The following is a 21,197-nucleotide window of genomic DNA, read 5'->3' on the forward strand; positions in this document are numbered from 1 at the left end:
AAATGAATCTTTAGGCTACACCCAAGTTCCCGATCACCAATATCCCACAGTGCTTACCCTTTCATCATTGCTGCCGTGATTCCTTGCACCTGTTATACAGAGTAAAACAGAAATGAAGGCTGCTAAGCTTTCTTTCCACCCTCCAAACACAATGCACATCAACAGAAGTTCATCACTACCTTTTCTGCTGACACCTATTGCTGGCAGTTCGGTTTGGAGGGGGCCATCCAGGCTTCCTTCCACTGACTGCGTGTGAGACTGACAATACTCAGCCCCTTTGAGATCAGACCGCTCTTCCACTATCAACAAGTCTAGACCTGCCTCTTTCCAATTCAGACTTGCCAAGATCTCGTCTTGTAAATATGCAGGAAGAAACCCTGCCACCAGAAATCTATAGCCAACACCTTCTGTAGCTACTAGTAGCGGCACGAGTGCAAAACTGGTCAAAGAAATTTGTAAATTGTTCCCTTACATAACAGAAGTCACATAAAATATTATACTGCTTGCACACTGGATCTGCTACTCATTTATATCACTGCCAGTGAGGCTAGGACTGGGTCTGTAATCACTGATGGCGTAACTGAGCAGAAGTAATCAAGTGCCTGTAACTTATGTTAGTGATTCTAGCTGAGGCTAGTCCTGCAGGAAAATAAAACTCCACTTGAACAAGAGTGACACCTGACAAGGTGCTATACTTCAGCTTCCCAGTGTGGACAAATTACAGAAGAGGCAGGAAAGGGTCTGAAGAGGTTACCTAGTCTAGTCGCAAGTGCCATCTGAACTATTTACATCTGTCTAAACTGTTCCTAATGACTTCTGCTGATAAAAATTCCAGCTTCCCTAAATAATATGTTCCCTGTGTCACTCTTACAAGCCCTTATCTACAAAATTCATGCCATCAGTCTTAACAGATCTATATAAAGGAACAAAGAGTTCTCACATGACTAGGGTCACATGCCAAATGGAATAAGAATGCAGTCATCTGCCAGTTAATTTGATCCTGCGGGTAACCATCAAGGTGCTGAGTAATCTGTTCTCTGACTGAAGCCAGAGACTGTTAGAAGGAGCCTTGTTCTTTGCAAAACTTGTCTCCCAGAGAAAGAAAATAAAATCATTTGGCACGTCTCGACTCAGGACTGTGTTTGTTTACGCTGTCTAGAAACAGCCAGCAAGGAAGCAGAATCGTGACAGATTACTGTGGCATTTCTTGCAGCACCAGTCAAAATCACGGAATCACAGAAGAGCTGAGGTAAGAAGACCCCTCTGGAGATCACCTTGTCCAACATGCCCTGTCTAGAGCAAGGTCAAGTAGAGCAGGTTGCTCAGGACAGTGTCCAGTTAGGTTTTGAATATCTCCAAGGACAGGGACTCCACAAGGTCTGTGGGCAACCTGTTCTAGTCTTCAATCATGCTCACAGTAAAAATGTTCCTTCTTATTTTGGCAACATCCTAGAAAGAGGATAAGCAATTGATCTGAATTATTAAAGGGATTGGTTATAAAAATGTCTATAAAAAAAAGCTAAAATAAAGGAATATTTCTGCCAGTATATTAGTGGGATAAATCACAGCTAAAAACCAAGTCAGAGCTGCAGGGTGTCAGTAAACTGAGAGTTATGTACTATCGGAAGCAAACAGCCTGGAAATCTATGGCACAAATAATACTCTAATACACATGCTGACCCCAGAGAGGTTTCCTTCTGTTATGCTCAAAAGCTTGTTTATGGGCAAAGGGTAACACACCTTATATATAATACAAATTTTTATTCTTAATATAAATGAAATCTTAGCAGTCTAATTCAAGAATCATTACTAGTCTAGAAATAATTAACACAGGAAAAGAAAGAACACATAGTAATATAGTTAGAAATGTCAATAATGGCAATATTACTATGTAAATTGTAACAAACACACTTAGTTTTTATCCCTTTTTTCTTGAGGTTATGCTCACCCTTCTGTTGATCCTCTGGTCTTAAAATCAGTAGACTCAGGTTGCCAGAGAGTGTAGACAGAGAGCCATTAGCTTCTGGAGTCCGTTGCCAGGAGGAATATGATGTACACATAGACAGTTTCTTCTTCTTCCCTCTAGGAGCTACTTGGGGTCATTTTTGTCTGTTTTCTAACATGCTTTTACACCTTGTTTTTTCTTCATTGGTTTCCAGCTCCACATTGCATCTGAATTTACAGTATTTGGTGCCTTATAGATATGTTAGATACTATTTCTTTGTGCTTTTTGTTACCCCTAAAGTCTGCTTGGTCCAGCTGTAGGTCTGCATTTCTTTAACCAACCATTATTGAGCTGTTTATAGCCCCATCTCTCATCATTCCATGCCTGTTGTCTGCACCACATACATTGTCTCCACTTCTCAAGGCCTTTGCTCTTGTACCAGGCCTGTATTTCTCTACAAAACATCATTGTGCTAGAGTCATAAATATTTCATTTTACATGAAATATTTTATTTACATTTCATTACTACTATCTACATAAAAATACAGTGGCACCATGAAATGATAAAGAAGTGACACGATTTAGCCATTGACACCTGGTCAACAAGAGAAATTGATGTCTGAGCTAAATGAAGTAAAACAAAGCTGCAGGCAGGTCAAACAAAGTTCAAGGCGGAAAAACCTCCCTCCCGAGGACTTGCAAACTCTAGAAACCCTGTGGCTGTAACTAGCAATGGTGCATTACAGAGCTACACAGGTACACTTTGGAGGGGATGATTGTGCTTCTGAGGTGAAAGCACATCAGTTTCGGAGCTGTAGCAGGTCCTCTTTGAACTGCATGCTAGGGCAAATTCCTTTTTATCTTCCTCAAGGTGCTAGTAATGGAGGCATCTGACATTTCAGTTCTGATACCTCTAAATATCATACTTATACACAGGTTTGAAATACAATCCTAAAAAAAAATAATCCATTCCCACTTGAACTGTCTATACAGATTATGCTATAGTGACATTATGCACTTTGAGAAATAACACACTGCATTTGCCTGGTCTTAGGCCTAAATCTCTCTTAATCCAAATATTCTTGCAATAGAATAATGGGAGGTAAAAATCTCCATCTTCAGGTGTTTTTTCATTAAGATTGGACGGCTTTTCAATAGATACGGCAGGAAGATAAAAATATCCTCTTGTGACAGTAAAAAAATTTAATTGTGTGTGGTTATGTCAGAGTGCATGATAGCAATGGTACCTGTCTGCGTTAGGACCTACAACTTTACAAAGCTCAGTGGCATTATGCCTTTTGGCTTAATTCCACCTTCAACACAGAGGAGAAAAGAACATTTTTCTTTTTTATGTATATATGTATATATATACTGGTGAAAGAAAGGAAAAATACACTATTAAATACACACCAGTATCTTTCAGAATGCAGGTGGAATGAAAGGCTCAAGAAAAGATGACACAGCCAAGTCACTCACTGTCTTCAGATGTGCCTTAGTTTCCCTATTTCTCAAATTGGAGAAGTGACAGCAGCATGCTCTGCAATCAACTGAATAAAAGCAATACAAAATTTATTAATATGATCATGGAGAGATTTTGTCCTTTGTGATTGGCTCCCCACTGGAAGAACCCTAAATTTCAGGACTGATACTGATCTTTAAAAGCTCCCACAAAAAAAAAGAAATTAAACAAATAATTATTTTTTTATTTACAGATTCCTATTCCCTGTGGATGTTGCTTACAGAATAGACAAGGTATACTTCTTCAGAACAAGAATAGGAAGTTTCAGAATATTGGTGTGTATACCAGGCTCCAGAATAAGTTAGCATTCCAATTATGGAAATGTTTTTGTAACAGTATAAGAGAAAAAGTTTCCCCATAATAACATGTCAAAATAATAAAATATGATCAAAATATATTGCACAGGCACAGTTTTCCATCTGAAAATGCTGATTCCATGCAATAAAAACATTTAGCAATCATACAGTGATTTTCTTAATTTTCACACTTTGATATAATTAAAATGTTTTGAGTTGTATCATTCTGACATTGAAGATTTATTATAGAACATATCATGAAAGTTAGAACAATGTAGATGAGTATAAATGAAATATTTTAGAATGTGATCTGAAAAAAAAATCTCTTAATCTGAGATGAAATAAAATTGCAAAAATCACACAAATTACTGTGGGACAAAATTTTGCTCTTAAAGCCCATACTAACTGTTCTATTAGTTTGTCACATAATGTTTGTATCTAGGAGAGTTACAGTAGGAAAAGTGAATCCAAATGTCCCCATAATAGTATTAGTATTGGTCACAAAATATATCACTTTCCCCAGATACCTAATTTACCTGGAAGAATAATCCTTCTCCTTTCATAGCTGTTGAAATTGCTTCTCCAGTTGCTAAAGTGCAACATCCAAAGACATTTCATTTTTTTGCAACCAATGTTAATTAAAAAATGAAAGCTTGACAGTAATTTTCAGGCACTGACTAAAACCAACCACGATAAACACAAACTCTCTGAAGAAGAGAAGATGGGAAACTTTTCATTTTAGATGAGAGGAAATTCTCCATTAGCTTTGTTCATTATCTTGGCTGGGTTCATAGTGAATTTCTGGCCTGTCAGGTGAATCTATGGAATAGGAAAATTCCTCCTGATTTCTCATATCCATTTTTTCTTGATTTGAGGTCAGTGGGCTCTGGATCAGGGATCTACAAAGCATCTTGGAATGAAAGAAATGCAGGTAGAGTATTTCATAGGATAAGGCTGGCATAGTTTGAGAAGCTGGAACTTTGATTTCAGTTTGACCCAAAGCGACCTGTGATCCACAGGACTCTTTGTTTTAGCAAGCTTTGTTTCAGACTCTGAAATTATATAATAATGCACAACTATGGAAGCAGTGAATTATGCCAAAATATCTCCCTTGCTTGAGACAGGCAACTGTCTTGGCATAAGGCTCCCCTTGTCTTTGTTGATGGTTGTTTTGGTGGCCACAGAAGTACTGTAGAGAGCCAGATATTCTGTGGGACACAGCCTTGTCAGATGATATCTCTTCCTTGCCCAAAACTGAGCATTTGAAAACAAACAGAAACAATATTTACACAAAGTTTTAAGATTAAAAGGTTGGTCTTCTAACAAGAAAAACCCTTTCTGTTATATTGAGTGCTGAGAGAAAGAAGATGATTCTGGATCTTGTGCACATTGTGACCATGTTGTCAGCTTTTTATAAAGCATCTTGTACTGAAAATTAGCAATGGTACTATTTATATCCTATATAAATAGTAAGAATGGGATTTTCAAAGGTAACTCGCTGAAATCCCGTTGAAATCCAAAGGGCCTATAGATTCATAGTATATGTTTTTAAATACTTCTTTGCATATTAGGGAAGCATCCAGTCCATCTAACCCCACCCATTCTGAGAAGTAATTATATTTCTTCCATTCGGTGCAGTCAATGGATCTGTTGCATCAGTAGACCTCCTAACCTAGGTGCTTAAGATTCATTGATATAATAACAGCTTAGACCCCTTGCATCTTTATGGGAAATTGGCTTAGAGCTGAATATCCATACTTTTAAATGAAAAATTTGTAAGCAAGCCTAAGCTATAAACAAGTAAAACTACATTTGATTGATAGTTTTAAATAACAAATTATAAACTTTATTAAATTAGAAAGTATTATAGTTACTAATTCCATTATAATATTTAAGTATGGTCTAATAGCACTATTTGTATTTCAATCAGGCCTTTTTTTTTCATAGGCAATGAGACAAGTGATATGCATCTACATACCTTTCACTATCCTCCTAAGTTCCTGCATGGTACACCAATACACATTTGATCAGAGAAAAGAGTTAAGGTCCAAGTCCATTATCAACAGCAGAATAATGGCTCAAAATTACATCTTTGATGACTGTAGTTTCATATCTATATTCCAATGCAAGATATATTGAGAATAAACCACGTGGACTAAAAGCATAATGCATAATAAAAACTACAACTTAACTGCTAAAAATAGTGGGATAACTGGCATAGCTAGAATATTAATATGGAAAATTACTGCTCCAGAGGAATAGACCAGGAAAGTCTGAAGACTTTTGCTTTATAAAAGATATATATACTTGTTCCAGGTTCAGCAGAAAAAGAGAATAGGCTCACTGAAAGTGCCTGAATAATGATGACGAGAAGTTTAACAATAGGAATGTATCCCACAGTTTCTCTTTCTAGCTACCTTAGACTACCAAGCCAGAAAGATTAAGAATAAAGGTTTAGTCTGAGCAAACAGAAAAATCATCAGAAGCTGGGAGTAATGGAGATGCCAGCTAGTACAGCAGAACTGGAGACAGGACGCTAGTCTTCTACAGTTTATTGCAACAACAGAAAATTGACAATGTGAAAGTAGAGGGAGGGTAAGGTGGCACTGACCACTGAATAATGGCATTCTTGTCTAAGGAAAGGAAAGAAGGAGACTAAAGACAATAGACATCAAGAAAATATCAAACTCAGAGAATTCATAAGTGTGGGAAACAAGTCAAAGCTAAAAGACAGCTGTAGAATTAAAGCCACGGAAATGTAAGTCAGGTGTCAGTGAAATCTTTTTGACTATAAGGTTGTTTAAACATGAGGACAGATCATGAGGGAGATTTTAGTCTCTCTGTCACTAGAGATTTTTAACAGCAGCTCAGAGAATCATCTGTCAGGAAAGACCTAGATATGGCTGATCCTTCCTCTGGAGTGGCCATGCCAGCCTTCCTGAATTCTCTCCCTATGATTTCTTTGATTTTTATGATCTGTGCTAATGAGCTTCCCCAAATCCTTCTTTGCCCTTTTTTTGCTGTCTTCTCCTTAGGGAATATGTCACGTGAAATAAAAATGTATTCCTTTCCTGGAGTCTCTTTTGCTCTCAATTCAGCAGTTATGAAATCAATACCAGTTAGACAGCAATAAAACCTTTCTGCCTTCCTTTCTCAAATCAGCTCTGTTTAAAGAAAAAAGAGGGCTATTACACCACACATAAAATATTGATCTGAAATGTACTAAACCTGCATAATGGGTGAGAAAAGCTGAGACTTCTGTTTTGAAAAGGTCTAGCAGAATTTATTTTCATTTTGTTATATAACACTCTTGTTTATTGTCATTTTATTTTATGCTTGGAATATGGATGAGCAACCCTCAACTGATTTCCCGTAAAACAGAAAGCTGTCTGGGTGCCCCTATTGAATGCCCAGCTTTCACAGTAAAAAGAAATCTTTAAAATGTACAGTGTACTGCCAAGCGACGTCTCTTTGTAAACACGTAGTTCTCAGTCCTCAATCCATTTCCCTCAGTTTCAACAACCCTCAATAGTATTGGAATTTAGGTCATCAGCGTCATACCAGTCAGAGGGTGATTTTATTTGATCAGGAGGAAAAGCTCATAAGGAGGACTGTCAAATGCACCCTGGCAAGCCTTGCACATTTTGTGGCAGGCAGTCTCACCTAGCATAAACCAAGGTATTCAGCGTGGCAATTCCTTCCCACAGAACTTTGTGTTTTCAAATGTATTATTGTACATAAATGTCTCCATCTAGCCAAAACAAGGTTGCAAATACATTATATTCACCACTAGCTCCAAAAATAAACTTAGTCAGTGACTGTTCTGACCTCTAAATTTTATGTGCTTGGCTCTGGAGTGGAATTTAATATTAAACAATCATTTGAGAAAGCATTAGAATAATTATGGGAGAGATCCCCGTTCTCTCCTACCCTGAACAACTGCCTTACTCAATAAACTACACAGCCATGTTCATGCTCCTTTGCTTCACCAAGGCAATGAATCTTGAATTGTTCTCTGAAAAGCACTGAGAAGAGGGATTGAACTCCTCCTCCTGATTTCCCCTCAACTCCTGTGTGCACTTGGGTAGGCAAAGAATTTCCCTGAGTGATGGCAAGCGGGGAGCTGACGTCTGTCAAAAAGATAAGGGTCTTCTGCATCCAAATGCTATTGTTTAAGAAGTAAAAACTCTTTTTCAACTGGCTTTTAGAGGACAGCAGCAAACATCATTCCTCTTTGAATGGAGAATAGTCTTACCAAAGTGTGCCAGGCTTGCCCTCTTCCTGAGAAAATCCCTCAAGGGAAGCAGGCACAGGAGTGTCTGCTCTTGGGATCACAGTCAAGCTTAAGCAGGACAGAGAGGCCAAGCTGCTCTGTAGCTGTCTGGGGTACATCAAAGTTAAAAAATTGAGACAGCTGCCGGGGTTACTCACCTTCAGAACTGGGTGGCAACATAGCAGGACATTTTGGGATTGAATTCTACTTCAAACCCACTTCAGGATTGGACACTTGGATCCTTAAGCTGTAATCAGGACAGGACAGACAACAGCAGACTAGCTACTCTTGGCTTTTCTGGCTTCCAATCAATTGAAATCTTTATCCTTAGGAGTCATTTTATGCTTTTGAGAGGTGAAAGAACTGTCGTAGGTGTTCCATGGTGGGGAAAAGTCAACACTGTTTTGGATCGTGGCATAAGTGGGTCAATTCACAGCCTCATTAACTCAGAGAGTTTTGCTATTGGTTTTAAAGGTGCGATTAAAACTTGGACTTACTTTTACAAGAATGACTGAGTTTCTTCGTCTCTAAGAATAGGAGTGCTACTTAAAAATCTCTATGCTAGACAGATATCTCAGCATGGTAGATCATAGCAAAAGTCTAGTTCTTAATCCTACAAAACCATACAACACGCTCAGCTTTAAGGATGTGAAGTGTTACAGAAGGGCTGCTCAGTTTGGACTGAGTTTTCCATTCTTTTCCATGCTGCTAATTGCAATGACCTGCTCTCTTGAAATCTTCATTATTCAGTTTCCTCATTTTAAAGTGTGAACAGAATTTGTGAACTTCATAGCTGTATTATCAAGGTAACTAAATTTTGTTTGAGGCTAAACTTGTACTGAGATCTTTGCCTGGAAATTATCACATAAGAAAGGGTTGTCAGACTTGTAAGTATTAAAGTACATGGCCAGATTTTTAGAGAAGATAGGCATTATCCCTGGAAACTTGAGGTCACCAGAAACTTTCTTCCTCTGAAAAACACATGAAAAACTTTTGGTCTTTGATTACCCTTCCTTGCCTGTGGGTTTGCATTTCTATATGTGCACAGTAATCCATAGTGTTTATGCATGCTCATGATCTTGCAGATTTTTTTAGACTTACAGAGATGTGTGTCTGAATACTGGTGAGCAGCACTGAGTCTTGGTAGATAATCAGCTTAATTTTCTTCTTCATCTGTTTTCATTTTTCTCATTTTCCCTTGACTCATCCCTCATCTTATTACAACTTTGTGGCCATTTATTGCAAAATTTTGGTACATTTCCTTAGTGGAATGCAGTTATTGCAAGTTGTAAAGTGATATTTTTACATCCACCTTGTGACACTGACTTTTACAAAACCATCCTAATGACCATTGCTTTTAAACAAAGCTGGGAAAAATATGCTACAATACCAGACTTTAGTTCTGGTTGAGGAAATTCTTTGGCAGAAACAGAATGATTTATCATCTAGGGACTGAGTCCTCACCTGAGAGGAAAATCACCTCCTTGTTGTAATGATAATTTAATAGAAGTGACTGGCAGACAGCCCTCTACCCCCTCCACTCTCAGCGGTGTACGCTGTCTCTCAACTGAGAACTTGTGGAGCACATCTTGCTCTTACAAGATTAACACATCTTTAAATACTTCATGTATAATGGCACAGCTTCCATGGGAAAGACTGAAAACGATTCAATCAAATCACTGATAAGCCAGGTGTCAAGGTTGTCCCCAAGGAAGTAGAAGTTTGGACATCTTCAGGCAAATTCAGAAATGGAATCTATATCTGCCACATCCTGCAGAAAAACCCTAAGCTACCAAGTATCAGATACAAAAGGGGTTGCAGCATCTGCTGCTGCTTTTATTCAGGACCAAACCCAGCAATTATGGTCTGGAAATTCCTCACTGATGCCTCCTGCAGTCAGCCTGGAGGAATGTTGCACTTCTGAGATGGATACAGCTTGTATAAATCACAACACCGTAGATTAAGACACCTAAAGTTTTTAAAAATATTCAGGCACTTAAAGGTGAAGACAGACATCTGTCTGTGGGATTTTTCACAAGTTCCTAGGTGTCTAAACATGATTTGGAGATTGCATAATTAGGAGTTTGGCACTTAATGCATTTGAAAATCTCACTGGGCTTTACACATACATTTTACCCCAAAAGTCTAACTTTGAATTGACCTTTCAGCAAGCAGGGTTGTTTCTTCCCCTCTTCACCCCTGTTTTATACTATCTTGGCTTCAGCAGTGTTGTAGGCTTCATTTCTGCTGGAGCACAGAAGAGAAGAGTCATGTCCGAGGAATGCCTCTTTGGACACACATTTAGATTCTGCTTCCAGTTGGGGATGAATTCCAATAGTGCTGGTGCCACTGAGATCAAACCTTACTCTGTGCACAATTGCTGCTTGATATTTATAATAAAGTCTTGATTCACCAGGTAGTAAATAGGCAAAATATATGTACACATCTACTGAGATGGAGTAACCCAAGAGGCTCAGCATCTCTGCAGTCCCTTTAATATTAAACCACCAAAGGTATGCAGTTATGTGGTGATCCATTTGGGAGCGTACATGTGCTAAGATATATAGATCTAATATTTCACTTTGTAGAAATGGTTTATTTCCAGCAGTAAATATGATGTTTGTGAAATGAGAATAGGCTATTTCAAATTGTTATAAGGCCACTGAATAATTGAATTATTACTCATCAGGGGGCAGTGTAATTTGTTACCTGTGTGATTCCAACACTCTGAATCAAAGTAATTACATTCATGGTGTCATTTAGTGAAATAATGCCGTGAAGGTCTCTATGAAGAGAGAGGCAATTGCTGAAAGGATTTTGTTGAAATAATAGCACCAATTCAATTGGTCCTCTTGCTTCATTCATTGTTACTTTATTATATGGCTAAATAGCTCATTCAGCTCTGCTTTGCTAGAGTGACAAATATGAGCTTTGGAAACAGTATCTATGGAGGAAAAAATGCACAGCTCTAAGGGGAAAGTACCAAATAGTCATTTTTAGTACCACAAATGTGCAAACAGCAAATGGTAGATTAAGTTTATAAAAAAGAACACAAAGGCAGATTTTAATATCCTTTGAAAGTTCAGTGGCGAGATTCCACTAGAGGTTTGTCTAGTGTGAAGAACTGATGGGAGATATCTGGAGACTGTTTCAAACCACAGAGGAGTCACTTCCAAATCTCATGAACTAGGCTTCAGGAAACTAGGAAATTGGTACAAAAAAGCAAGGAGTCACTTTTAAGAATAAGTATTTTGGAGTTATTATTTTATGTGTGTCTGCAAACTATAAATATACATGCATTCAAGTGGCTTCTGTTGTGCTACTTTATCCACACCTTACTCTTTAATGGATTTATTACCATGACCTTTCTGTGAGGTAGGATAATCCTGTGCTCCCTGGTTTGAGGAAACAAAGAGAAAGAGCTAAAGGCACCTTATGGCAGCTAGATTTATGGCTTACATTCACTTTTTCTTAAGATTTACTTTTTTTTTTCTTTAAAATTTTTTTATACATTGGTGAGCATGACTACAACCTTCTTTGGCTTTCTTTAGGCACTTGGCTCCAGTGTAACTTAAGAAGCCCATGCAGGAACCAAACAATTAGGTGTTATTTAGTGGTGATCTGAAGCATGTTTTTCAGATACCTAAATCAGGCTTAGAAAAAAGGTGTGGTTACTCCCCAACTACACCAAATTACTGATGATGGTCATAATGATAGTGGGGGGGAGGTGGGTTTTTTTGAGATATTGCACAATATGTTCGTGCACTCTATGAACATAGCTGGAGAACTAAAGGAAATGAACTTGCAAAGCTGTAACTGGGTCTGCCTAGGTAGGTTCAATACCTACCTGGAGAAACCATTGAGTAGCCTAGTCCTCCACTTCTGTGGACCTGCCTGCAGGATGTGGGTCTAATTTCAAAAGTTATGCAATGAGTTGTAGCAAAAAGAAAAGGCAGCAAAGGGAGAAAGTAACAGCATTGAGAGCAATCCGTTGTAGGAGTTAATTGGCTTACATGTGGACAGATGGACGTGAAAATCTGAGAAAGTGCACTGATGCTTTTATAAAAAGCATGGCCCAAATGAGGATATATAAAATACAGTTCTGAGGTTATTTCTAGCTGATTTCACTAGCACAATATTCATATTCATAACTGGCACTAATGATCTGGGGCGAGAGAAGAACGGTAAAATCTGTTTGTTCCCTGTGAAGTCAGCACAGAGCCCATGCATGGACAGGGAAGAGCAACACTTCATGAAGAGTTTCATCCAGTGAGATGCACTTAATAGGAATTGAGATTTGGCATTTCTTTGGAGCTGACCTAAAAGTATGACCTGGTTTTAGGCTACATAGCTACCTGCTCGAGGGAGACAACTTGCAGCTCTTTATATGTTGTAAAGACTTGCAGTAGACTTGATAGCACTTCAGAAGCATTAGGATATGAAAACACTTCGGTCAGGTCCCTTCTTCATATGAAACCCTGATTCTCTCCACAAGCTCTAAACCTTTTATTCACCCTAATCTGGACTATCTGTTGTACTAACCCCAGGGCTGGTAGCAGAGACATGCCAGAACTGACCGGTTGAGTTAATGGGGGGGCCCTTCCCAGGGTTCGAGAGGGATTTGTGTCTAGTTAGCAGAAGACACGTGGCAGTTCCAACAAGCTGTTGAGCACCTCAGTCCTGCAAAGTTTTTAATTCCCAGCCAAAGACTGAAACTCTGATAACTGGAAAACTTTTGCCCTAAAAATAGATTTCTTCACATTGTTGGATTCATGTAGCATTTTATATAATTACAGCCCCTGTTGGAAAATTTATGTTCTACAGATCTGGCTCGTAAATCCTACACTTTACAGTACTACTGTGGCTCTGTTATAAGCACTTACTGCTGAGTCTAATATTTGTTATTGGGGAAAAAGATGGAAAACAAATCCACACTTTTGAAACTGTTCCATAATACCACAGTGTTTTAGCAAATTCTGAACTGTTACTTTCATCTGGGGATTTATCATGGGGATTTATCATGGTGCCTACACACATAAATAGCAGGCCCATATGCATGTATTTCTTTGAATAAGAAACAAAGTTGTGATCCTTTTTAATAGGAACACAGATTTCTGGTGTGTGTAATCATTTGGGGAAGCAGTCTTTCTGTTGTATAATTTAAAAACAAGAGTGACTTTTTGCTGAGGGAATGTTTTCAGTCCTTTTTGAAAATCTGTCTCATATTATCTTGAGGTGATCTTCAGGACACTGTCAGTGCAGTTCCACATTATGGTATGTCAGGGCATAATTTCATGCTGAGTTCTGCCCATAAAGCAAAACCAGCATAAAAGATGTCTGCCGTTCCCTGTGCCTAGTTGCCTGTTCCCTGTACTTTTTGGTGGAGATACACACTAATACAGATTGGTGAAGTGATCTGTTTTGGAAAGCAAACAACTTCCACCACTTTTGTACAAACAATATCTAGCAGCACTCTGTTTTTCTAATGCGAGAAGATCATCAGGCCCTTTTTCCCCACTTACCATCACAGGGTTTTGCAGTTTTCTCCTAGTCTCACTGTGAGATCCCACGGACAACTGTATTCATGGTACAGAGCAGTTCTGCAAGGTGCACCCAATCTCCTTCTAGCAAGACTGGGACCAGCGGGCACCCAGAATCGCAGAATCATGGAATGGTTTGGGTTGGAAGGAACCTTTTAAGGTCATCTAGTCCAACCCTCCTAAAATGAGCAGGCACATCTTCAACTAGATCAGGTTGCTCAGAGCCCCGTCCAGCCTGACTTTGAACAACCTTGAAGCAGCCTCATGGCTTGTGAAGTGAAGCCCTAAGGCAGGTTCAAGACCTGCCTCAAGAGCACTAGCCAAGAGCACTGTCCACACCAAGGCAGCTTGCCTGGTGCCACTTAGACTTTCCAAAGTCTCTCTCTCTTTTTTTTTTTTTTTTTTTTTTTTTTTTAGGGAATTCAGGTGCTGGCAGTCTGGGCAAGCCTCCAACACAGGTAATTACATTCTATCATCTTATATTCTCCTTGCAATTGATCTTAATAGCCGTGATGCGACAAGAGTCCATAGACAGTTCTGCAAGTAGACAGCAGCACTACTATATTATTTAAGGCCTTAAACACTAGAATTAAAATGCTAGAGTGCATGTGTGCAAAAAAACAAACAAAAAAACATTTACATAGGGAAGAACTGAAAACAAAAGAAATCAAATAGGGAGGAAATGTGACAGAGCTGGTGAAGCAAAAATTACAGCCTTTCAATGTTCTTATTAAGGAGCACGGAGGATGTCTGCAGATGATATAGGATGGGCTCCGAGTCCCCAGACTGATTGCCGTCCCTGTGAGTATGCGGCAGATGCCGGAGTCCCTCGCAGGAAATATTGCTCACAGGAGTTAGCAGTGGTAATGGCTGTCAGATGCCGTGGTTTAACAACCATCACATCCAAAGCACAAGGTCGTCTTCACCTTTCCCCCTCTGGCTAATGAAAGCATTTAGGTTCCTGGAGAAAGGCACATTCTGAAAACAGTTCCATTTACCTCCAGGACTGTGTGACCAAAAGCTGTGAAAGCAGGAGCCCTCCTCCCGCTGTGGATTGCCTGTGCTCCATGCGGCATCCTGGCACTCACGCGCCAGTGCCACAGGAAAACAGTGCTTTCTGAACAAAACCTGGGTGAGAAAAGTTCTTGTTTGAGCATAAATCCCTGATTGCCTTCAAACAAACGGAAAGCTTGTAGTTAAATATATAGTAAATGTGGGTTATTTCCAAACATCACAGCTCTCTGTTTGATCTGAATGAAACACGTCTGCCAGAGACAGCTGCTTCTAGTCTGCTTGCTGCCAATGATATTTACAATCTCTCTCCCTTTCTGCATTTCTCTCATTTTTTTTTCTTTCTTTCTTTTCTTTTTTTCTCCTTTTTTCTTTCCCCCAAGTTTTTACCGGAGAGGTTGTAACACTCCTGTATTAAAATCATACCAGTCCGCTGGAGCTAAATAAGCATCCTTGGCTGCATAGTTCCACTGAGTCCAATGGGTCTATGCCAATTTTATGGTCTTTAAGGAATTGACTTGTTCATCTGGGCCTAGACTCAATACATGCATCTAACAGGCTGGGGAGCACAGGGTCTATGCTCAGGTGGTGAAACTTCTGAAGCTTGTTTCACTTCTGAGCTGGTTTCACTTGCAAAATTAACTCTGTTTTTCACATCTTACCAGCTTGACACCTTCTGAGCTTTGTTTTTCTGGTGGCTCTAAGACCCAGCTTCATTGTTAGAAGACAACTGGAAAAAAAAGGGAGACGAAGAAGAGCCCCAGTTAACCAGATAGAGTAAGGACTTGATCTGCCCAGCCCACTATATTTTAGGAGACTAATGATTATATAAGTCAAGAAGATTCCAGACACAAAAATCAAAGAGTTTTCTAAGCACAAAAATGTGCAGGCTGGTTATCTCTTTGAGCTGAAAACCAAGTCTGATCTATGAGAGAACATTAATTATGTGTTTGGATCAGCCTGAAGGCATACTGGTACCATATGGTGTCAAATTTGCCCCCTTGAATCCGTTGATACTGGGAACTTCACTAAGCTGGACTTTAGACTGTCTTCACACAATGGCTGGCAACTGATCTCCTGCAGCACGAGTTCCAGCTCATCAGCTCACCCACAGCCACTGACCATGATCACAAGAGCAAAATGAGTGCAATCGCATCATGGCAGCTGACACACTTTACTCGGTCTTTGGAGCGTATGCCTAGAAGGTAAACTGCAATAACTCGATTTCTTGACACCTATCTGCTGAGAACAGCAGTGTAAGAAAGACTATGCTTTTCAAAAGACACTAAAGGAGTTAGGTTTTCAGTTCTCACTTGGATATGGATGCCCTGATTTTTAAGGGCCTTTGGAAAAATCTCAGGAAAAAAAGGACACCAGGGAGGATCCTAACTGGTAACTTTAAATTCATGAAGTTTCCAATTCTGAGTAGACACAGAGAGGTTTTAGTGTATGGGGTCTCTATTACCTTAAAGGAGCCAAATTCCTTTCTAATACGTCATTTAATACAGAATCGTTCCTACTTAAGCCTCATCTGGATGCTGCTCCTGAAGTCTGCAGATATATTTGGTTTGAAGTTACGACAGTAAAGTAGGCTAAAAATGTGAAGCTGTTAATCAGCAACATCATTCATCTGATTCAGTATTTATCAGCTCTTTTATAATGGCTGTTTGTGGTGATATTTGTTTTTATTTTGATAGGATGTAATGCCTTGAATTTAATCAAGTTAGCTGTACTTGAAATCACTGATAATAAATGCCTTTCACTTCAATGGTGTAGAACAGGGTTGGGTTTTCAAAAGGATTTATGAAACGTAAGACCAATGATGTCAGGTCATTGCTTTTGTGGAAGATGACCTGTACCTGTGACCATACTGGCTGCCTTTCTCTGAATCCTTTGGGAAGGTAGGGTTTCATGACATGGAAATTAATTGAGCCTCACTGTCTTGTATGCTATATATACTGCATTTCCCTGGACCCACATTCAAATTCCATGCTGGAATGAGATCTGAACGAATACCGGCACCTCCTCCCCAGTGTAATACTGTTGCGTGTGGGCTACCAGGGAAGAATAACTCATCCTGGTCAGTTCCACAGCATGGAGTCAGGAACCGCTGAACCACAGACTGTATCTGCTTCACAGCTCAGACACTCATCAGGCCGTTTTAGAAACACGCTGACCCTGTTGGCTGACACTGCTGCTCCTGATGGTCCCTCTTTTAAGCTGCTGACCACCTCCAATGAGCTCTTTATGGTCCTAGGAAGACTGTAGAAATTCAATGACTTTTATAGCCTTAAATATGGCCCATCCCTCATTAAACTCAACACTGGATGTACCTGCCTCTCCTACATGGCTGTGCCGCAGGTAATGCACCTGCACTGCTGTTTCTCAGAGATTCTCTAAAAGGAAGGTATGCATTTTTTTATAGCTACCTTAATGTGAAATGTCATACTCCTGGCAGAAAAAGCATATAGTCTTTTGAAGTGTTTGCAAAAAATGTATGAGTGATAAACTAGAGGGGGTGGGGTTTTTTATTCTTCAGGTTCCCCCCTATCTGTGACTAAGTGGTGGAGTATTTGCAAAATTTAGAGAGGGATCAGAAACATGGCACTGTATCAGAGGTTCATTTGTAGAAGGTAAAGTAGCATATGTTATGAGTCAGTTAATCTCTTTAGGGCTTTATCCAGCACAAATTAGGTTCTGTGGTCACCAAGTCACAGCAGGCTGTGGGCTGCTGTAGCCTTGGAGCTTTATTCTGATTCAGCTGCCAAGAAATGAACTGCTCTGTGGGCGCAAAAATTGGCTTATGCTCTGTGAACTCCAGCCAGGCATGCGCAGCTCCGGTGGCTGCTCCTCTCTCCGCGCACAGCTACACGATTTCATTCTCACCTACTCTCCAACAACCCTGATGCTAAGATGCAGCCCCTAGAAAAAAAGAAGGTGCTAATTCAGTCTGATTAGAAATCAGCAAAGGCTGTGAAATAGTTTAAAAAGATGTGGAAGCCTTCACTGTTTTGGCTATTTAAAGCTAGCCAGGACAAATGCACACTTCAGGGATTAGCTCTGTGCTGCTGCTGGAAGCAGAAATTGTCTTCTTTTTGTGTTTGTTTTTTTTGTGGTTTGTTTGGGGATTTTTTTGACATATTTGCCCCCGGTCTGTAACTACAGATGCTGCAATGCCAATAAAAATAAAATGCCTTAGGTTTCCTAAGAGGACAAAAGGAACTGGGAGGCATAGCTCTAATTACAACTAATGTCTCAAAGAGGCTCGAAAATCTCATTCTTACATCACTTAACAGAGGCACAGACCAAACCATAGGGAATTCACAAGTGCTTACTTATGGGTGTCAGCATGTCTGGTCCTATAGGCAACTTCATCCTTCCCTACTGATTCTTTGACTTTGGTAAAGAATACATCATCTCTGCACTACATATTGCACATTATATATGAGGCTATAAATATTTGCCTATGTCACAGCAGTAGTGTTGAGATCAAATGACTCCTTACTCTTTGCACAAATTACAACAAAAATCAATTTATTGTTACCATATTTATTTTTCCTATGTTATTTATTGATGCCATTCATATGAATTAATGACTATTAAAAACATTGCCTAGTCATTTTCACTTCTAACCTTAGTGATTCTAAGTGAACTTCCATGGAGAAGGGTTTAATTCTTACTTGTTTAAGTATGAAACACAAAGGATGTGCACAGCTGTGACATCCCGCACGTACAAGACATTACCTGTATATCAATGACAAGAAGCTGTTGTCACTGATGTTTGCCACTAACCACATCTTGGCCAGGAAGCATTGCCAGAGGAGGCAAGGCACAGGACTAAATCCCACCCTCTTGCAAACACATCGAGAACTCCTCATTTCTGGGCATGTGGAACAAGAGCCAAAGAAACAGTCAGGCTGTTGACTTGTTATTTCAGCTGAGCAACCCCCCAGCCCTGCTTTGCCCACCTACAGTCAAGTGCTTAAAGCTGTGATGCTGCACGTCTTGGACTCCCGCATCCCAGCTCAGGTTCAAGCACGTCTCTTGCTTAGGGCCCTTTGGGATTCAAAAAATTGGTGTCTTTTTGTGTAAAGTAACCTGAGAGATCTGATCTGGTGGCTGTGCTCAGATCACACTCACACATGCTGGGAGCTCTGACTTCAGCATGAAGCATGGTAGCCACCATCACTTTAGTTCCAAAACAACCAGAAAAGGAAGTGCCATTTCAACCTACTTAGCTCTTGGCACTTTAAAGACCTGCCAAATTTAGGTGCAAAATTAACAGTATGATTAAGAGCTGAGAAAGGCTGAGATTGTACTTAGCAGAAAGAAAAAGGAACGAGGAGGTTACTTGTGACTCACTTCCCTGCTTTACTGTCTGGGTCCAAGCAATTGTGTTCACTCAGGATGGTATCACAGCTTCCAAGTTTACAGTGTAGGACAAGTGTAAATACAAAAGGGGGACCTTTACTTAACCATCTTACTAACCAAAGTATGCAGCAGATATGCAGCAGCCTAAAAGGTTGTGTTCGGGCATACTGAACCTGAGTAGCATGAACCAAAAAAGGAATCTAGGAGCTTGCTTATGTATTTCCAACTTTAATTTGGCAAAGCACATGCTTTATTTGTGAATAATTTTTCAATTATTCTACTCTATACCCAATGAAGATTGCAAAAATATACTCAGACTTAAATGTATGCATGTGTTTAAGGGTTTTGCTGTATCAGAGCCTGCGGGACTGGCCCTAATACATCCATTTTGCTTGACTGATAGAAATATTTGGCCTGGTCCTGATATTCTTCATTTACAGAAACTGTAACCTGCACAGAAACGGTTGTCTCAAAAGTAATAAGGTACTTTTAGCAAGTCAAACTAGTTTGGGACAATCTCAAACTAAGTTTTATTTACTGCCATTTTTGCTGGGGTTTTCTGCTAGCAGGAAGGAGTGCTGGTTTAGTTAAGGCATAGAGACAGCTTTCCAAATGATTTGCCAAATGTTTGGCACATTACAATTGTCACAAAGCCATGCTTCTATTACTGTTTTTATGACTGGGTCCCATAAAGCCAACAACTAAGTATCTGTTTCTCCAAAGATCTCTGAATGTCAGGAAATTTGCTTGTGGGAGCCTCTGACACAGAAGGTCTTTGGGAGGCAAGGTGAAGCAATCCTTGAAGGACCGCACCTTCCAGATGGAGCTGATCTCCTTTTTATATACATTATATGCAGGACCTCTACTTTTGCTTTCAAGTAAGAGCAATCAAAAGGAAGCCTTTGCACTGATCTGGTGAACTGCAGACCCATCACGCATATTGGTTCAGCATCAGATGTTGCATAGTCCCTGCAATTAATACAGTCACAAGGGCAGTGACATAAACATAACACAAAATCATCTGCGTGAAACATAAAAGAGCCTAGTAATTTATGAATATTGCTTTTAAAACTATATTAAGCACTGTCCAGGGAAAAAACATTTACTAAGCCCTATTCACTTTGCAGTTAAATCAAATTTAGGATAGGATAAGATGCTTCTTATCAATGAAATTTTACTTTAATCTTTACAGACTTGATAGAGAAAATAGATATTAAATCCCAAAATAGAACTCTAAGTATGCACAAAGAACAAGACAGGACAGCAAGACTCAAGAGTGCAAGCAGTAGGTTTGGACTAGGTCTCTTGAAAGATATTTAGTGCAGAACAACACTGTAACTGGTGGCAAGGGTTACCTGAACATTGTGTCTGGTAGTTCACAGCAATGCCACATATTATGTGATTTCTTGATACAGCTGTTCCTTTCCTAACCAGGGTAATAAGGAAGGTGGAATGACCTTTGATTAAATGGGACTGGAATTTGAGAGAGTGGGAATACAAAGGATAAAAACCTTACCTTTTTTTGTTATTATTCCATTTGCTCACCTAACATTAAACCCCCAAATCCATACTTAGAAGAGATGACAAAAATATCCCCATCAAAATATATACTTCTTCAGTAGGAAATTAGGGGTTTGACTGAATGAACTATTTTGTGGAATGCATCTGCTTTCCCTAATAAAAAAATTTTGATTTTTTTGTAGGAGTAAAAAAAAATCAAAACTCCCAAATCATCCATGTATTCAGGTTCTTAGTATTCAGTTATACTTATTATGAGATGCCTAAAGTTTCCCACGGATATTTAATCGCTGTTTTATATGGAAAGTAAAAAACATTTTCCTCTAACTCTGTTATTTAGAGATCCAGGGTGAATTTACTGACCGCCATGAGAAGGAGGAGCCCAATCCCCTTCCAGTAGTACAGCCTGATGCCAACTATGGCATCATGGTGGCATGACAGGGGAGGAGAGGAGTGTCCAACAGGGTCTCACCTCCATGCACATCACTGCTGCCCCAAGCCCTAAGCTCATCACTGAAGCACACTGATTTCCCGGCACTGATTTCCCAGCAGGGAAATTGCTTTGTCTCAACAATTTACCTGGTGCAGTTTTAGGTTCTCAGACTTGGATCGGTCCCTATACATAAACAAAGTGGAGAAAGAAGTCAGTAGGCAGAAGAGGTGCCCATGAGGTAAATGACCCCAGGCAGAGGTCCCACAGGCTGCTGTGGTGGTCGGAGGTTTG

The 21,197-nt window shown here is 39.6% G+C and overlaps 1 long non-coding RNA gene across 1 annotated transcript in view; it reads right to left on the reverse strand.

Annotated features, from left to right (window-relative positions):
* Positions 1-5,577: 5,577 nt before the first annotated feature.
* The window catches only part of LOC138690171 (uncharacterized), a 54,251-nt gene continuing 38,631 nt past the window's right edge, over positions 5,578-21,197 (reverse strand). Inside the window, exons 2-3 of the long non-coding RNA XR_011328997.1 lie at positions 15,247-15,314; positions 5,578-11,234 (exon numbers count right to left, since the gene is read on the reverse strand). This is a non-coding gene — a long non-coding RNA (uncharacterized lncRNA). The remainder of the gene's footprint in view (positions 11,235-15,246; positions 15,315-21,197) is intronic.

Source organism: Haliaeetus albicilla, chromosome 20 (assembly GCF_947461875.1).
Source record: "Haliaeetus albicilla chromosome 20, bHalAlb1.1, whole genome shotgun sequence".
Classification (NCBI taxonomy): Eukaryota; Metazoa; Chordata; class Aves; order Accipitriformes; family Accipitridae; genus Haliaeetus; species Haliaeetus albicilla.